We start from the raw sequence: 4852 nt of genomic DNA, 5'->3' as shown, positions 1-4852 counted from the left end.
GAAAAGATTGTATTCGAAAGCCAAAAAAATGTTTTTTAGCTGAGGTGTAATTTTATAATTAAAACAAATTCAAAATTTAAATTTTGGAACATCAGACTTAACATGTTATCTGGTGTATGGCCGAATTGAAATGGGTAGAAGACCTAAAACAAATGTGTGTGTGTTTTGGGCGGGGGGCTTTAATAGCCAGGGGGCAATTTCAGTTCAATCGTAGAAAAGAATTCAAAGGATTTTAGCCACTCCCTATCGTTCTCTCTCTCCCCACTTCTTTCTCACTTCCTCTCTCCCTTGATCGACACACACGTCAAATTTAAATATCTTAATTATCCCATTAAGATCGTTGCTGCTTCGGTGGACTAGTAGGCATGGGTGTTGAGAAGTAGTAATACAACACGTAGGTGGTTGTTTCAAATCTCTTCCAGAAATTACAAGAAACCTAGTTTTAAAATTTTATTTAAGCAACAAAATTTCTTTCAAAACTTTCTTTCTCTTAAGCGTGACACACGCATCAGATACGTAAAAAAAACAAATTGGCGTATTAATATTAATGATAATTATAATATGTTGTTCATAGATTCCTATATCTTAGCTATGCTATGTCCAACTTGACGACACTCCTCTCAAAATTCCAGGTTTCTATACATAAATTCATCCCCATACTGGAATTTCGGCGAGCTTACCTTCTTCCCCTTCGCCCCTCTCCCTTTCCCCTCCTCTCCCATTCGGTTTCCAGTGCTACTGTAAGCAGCCACGATGATAGGATGGCTATTTAACGGCTCCCCAAAAATGTGTAAGCCTTTTCTATTACTTCAAACTATGAAATATCACTGTGTGTGATTCAAAGATTTGAGATGTTTTTCAGAGAAATGTCTATGTTTGCACATCATTAGCCACGGCATGCCCGTCCCTCCGCGTAGAAAGTGTTGGGAGCAGATGGACCGTCTCACCAATGGAACCTGTCCCCTCCACAAGAATTTGAAGAGGAGGTGCGTCAACGGGGGCAAGGCACGACGGTCAAGCGGTAGTAGACGACGGACGAGAAGAAGAAGAAGAAGAAGAAGTGAAAGAAAAAATCAGGAAAGTGTATTACAGAAGAGTTAGACTAATGTTAAATACTGAACTTAATGCTAAAAATAAGATAATAGGGATAAACACGCTAGCCATACCAGTCATACACTATAGCCTTAACATAATAAACTGGAGGATCAGTGAATTGAGAAACCTGGATAGAAAAACCATAAAACTACTAACAGCGTACCGAAGTCACCACTCACAAAGCAGACGCAGAAAGAATATATCTACGCGCTCAGAAGGAGGCCGTGGCCTGATACAGATAGAGAATTACTACAAAATAGCAACAGCTGGACTAGTAAAGTACTGAAACACAAAGAGTGGAAAACTACTGCATGTAGAAAAGTAACACGAGAAAAAGAAAACGGTTTCTTCTGTACACAAGGAGGCGACAAAATACAAAACAGAAGCAAAGTACACAGACACACTGACCTCAGACGACAACATAGCAGAAATGGTCAAAGAGACAAAAAACAACATGAAAACTGAATTACAAAAATACTCAATAAGAAATGGAGAGAAAAATCACTGCAAGGCTTGATAGAGAGGAAGCGAACCTAAGTAAGTGAACCTAAGTAAGCGAGCCTAGGTACAAGACAACGACCAGGCTACAATCATTTGGGATATGCCGTTTCAAACCGACAAAAAAATAAAAGCTAATCGTCCAGATATGATAATCAAGGATTGGGGCGGGGGGAAACACCTGCTTTCTGATAGAAATTGCAGTCCTTTCCGATCAAAATATTGTCAGAAAAAGAAGTGGAGAAATTGTCAAAGTACAAAGACCTCGAAATTGAAGCATTCAAAATGTGGGGCATGAAGGTAAAAACAATACCAATAATAATCGGAGCAATGGGCATGATAAAAAAAATCAAATGAACAAAAACGCAGAAGCTATACCTGGATCCTCAACACCCACAACACGCTGTCCAAAAATAGCCCTGCTAGGAACAGCCCACATCCTATGCAAGACACTATCAATCCAATAATACAGCCTGAACAAAACAACCCACAAATACAAAACACACTCTATACAGCATTTACCCAGAGAAGTAAACTGCCACTAGTAAGTCAGAGCATTACACACTCAACTCACAATACAAGCAGTAACACAACAAAATACTGCACCATACGTCAAGAGAAAACAAACTAACACAATACAGTACCAGGAAGAGTTTGCACATTCCCAACAGCAGAAAAGAGCACAAAATTCTTCACACACTCCAGCAGTAGAAATTTGCCTCGATCTACCAAATATGGAACAGTTATATAATAATAATAATCCTTTTTACTGAAGGCACAAGGCCTGAAATTTGGGGGGACCAGTCGATTACATCGACGCATCGCGTAACTAGTACTTATCTTAACGACCCCGAAAGGGTGAAAGGCAACGTCGACCCTGGCGGAATTTGAACTCAGAACGTAGCGGTAGACGAAATATCGCTAAGCATTTCGCTCGGCTTGCTAACGATTCTGCCAGCTCACCGCCTTAATAATAATGATAATAATCCTTTCTATTACAGGCACAAGGCCTGAAATTTGCATAGAGGGTGTAAGTCGATTACATCGACCTCAGTGCGTGACTGATATTTATTTAATTGACCCCGAAAGGGTAAAAGACAAAGTCGACCCCTGCGGAATTTGAACTCAGAACGTAGCGACAGACGAATTACTGCTAAGCATTTCACACGGCGTGCTAACGATTCTGCCTGCTTGCTACCTTAGTAATTATTATTATTATTATTATTATTATTATTATTATTATTATTATTCAGTGAGGAAGCAGCGTATGCCAAAAAAGTGACACTGGGGTACAAATATACCAAGCCTAATATATCCATCATGACTACCCGTCTGATAGGGGTACACCAGGTACAAGCACCTCGAGCATATGTGTGCTACACGGTGATCTCATATCAAGTTAAACAGCGCATGACCTTGAAGGTGGGGCCCAGTTAGAATTTTTTCAAGCCGAGTAACCCATCCCACTCAAAAGGGCCCTGAATAAAAGTTGTTTAAGGATGATGAACAAAACACCCATGTTTCCAGAGGTGAATTATCCAAACCCCAAAGAATTCCTTTCAGCACATGGCTATGATGGTCCCCCATTACTTCTGCTCGTGATCAGAGATGCACATATCGTCAGCCACTAAGGAACATGCTCAACTGGTTAAGGTCAAACAACTGACAGGCAAATCTGTGGTATTGAGCAGAATATATGCTGTAGCCCATCTTTTTATCAGAACGACCAGCACAAACGATTTTTTTATAGTGATCCTGTGTATGTGCTGTGCATCAGCTCACTTCCTTTATCAAATCGATGTTGCCTATACAGGTGCCCAAGTGTGCCGCACGTCAGATGTCGAAATAATTGCAGACCAACGTGAATGCCTGGACACTGAACAAGTGCATGCGGGACGGTCTCATCGCCCTGCACACATCTCAGAGACTTGTCCCCGCCACAGTCCAACAAAACCTCCTGTACCCCCGCAGCTGTGATTAGCCCTTCACAGCACTCCGCGAGGAAGTACGTGATATCCCTTCTCCATTCCGGCCCGCCGCCCCTCCCGAAAAGCAAGGCGAAAAGCTATTGAAAGACCTTAGACATCTCCTCTGATTCGTTTACCAAGTTCTCTTGATTATTCATCAAAGACTTTATAATGCAATTATTGTCACGTCGGGTCTCTATCACACGGGCCCATCCCGCAGCTTTGATTCCTTCCCGGCCCATTGCACGTTGCTTCGCTCTGACTACGCATTTTTCGTTTTGGGCCTCGAGGTGATGGTTAAGCGCTATTCTCGCAGCTAAAACTCGGGGCGCGAAGACAGATTCCAGTGCTTCGTCTATAGCCCTAACTAAAGCCCTCTCTACTCTATTTTTCTTAGCTACTAATTCTTTCATTTACCTAATAGACTCAATTCTTATGGCTCTTTTGAGGGCATACCACCATTTGTTATTAATAATGGCACCACACAATGCCCTCATCACTAACTGCCTAATCCAATTCCTGTACTCCTCATAAGCCAAATGAGACTTATTGAGTTTCAGTAGCCGGATACCTGTCTACGTAACGTATCTAAGTCCAGCCAACAGGTCACAAATTTGTGATCACTGTAGCTGACATAGTGAAATTGTGGACGACTAACTAGGTTTTTGTCTATTTCCCTAATTAGAATCCTGTCTAAGTAAGATCTAGATGACCCATCACTATTAGTCCATGTCCACAATGGAGCATGTGGACATCTAGCCTGTACCTATCTACTAGCTGAAATAGACTGAGCAGATTATTGAAGCACGGGTTTCCCCTCCTATCAGTAGACGATCTAACGTAATCTACGCGTGCATCGCAGATCACGTTAAAGTCAGCTAACATTATTATGGTGTGAGACGTCCCAAGAAAAAAATCAGACTGTCCAGTTCCCGAGGGAGCATAGACAGCTACTAGCCTGAAGACCTCTGCTTAGTGTCACATCAAGAACGACCAACGGGTCGATGAAGATAGTTTTTGTCTTTAAATGCAGGAAATGAGTGATAACAACAAGAAAACATATTCGGAAAAACACAAGTGTGAAAGCAACATTATCACCACACCTCACAGTGCTACAAATACGAGCAAAGACAACAATGATAAGCAAATGAGAGAGAATATTGAAACCGACGCCGCCACTTCCATTTTAAAACATTAAAAACAATAAACAGTGCTGCCTGCAAGCAAAGCGGAAACGGCTTCGCAAATATTTGTAGAAAACTAGAGGCGGTTTTTTTTTTTTTTTTTTTTTT

The 4852-nt window shown here is 41.4% G+C and overlaps 1 protein-coding gene across 1 annotated transcript in view; it reads right to left on the bottom strand.

Moving 5' to 3' along the window:
* Positions 1-4852, bottom strand: part of LOC106884209 (uncharacterized) — a 72884-nt gene that overhangs the window by 38778 nt on the left and 29254 nt on the right. The window lies entirely within an intron of this gene.

The sequence above is a fragment of the Octopus bimaculoides genome, chromosome 9 (assembly GCF_001194135.2).
Source record: "Octopus bimaculoides isolate UCB-OBI-ISO-001 chromosome 9, ASM119413v2, whole genome shotgun sequence".
NCBI lineage: Eukaryota > Metazoa > Mollusca > Cephalopoda > Octopoda > Octopodidae > Octopus > Octopus bimaculoides.
The sequence above is the reverse complement of the archived record's forward strand: the minus strand, read 5'-3'. Positions and strand labels throughout refer to the sequence as shown.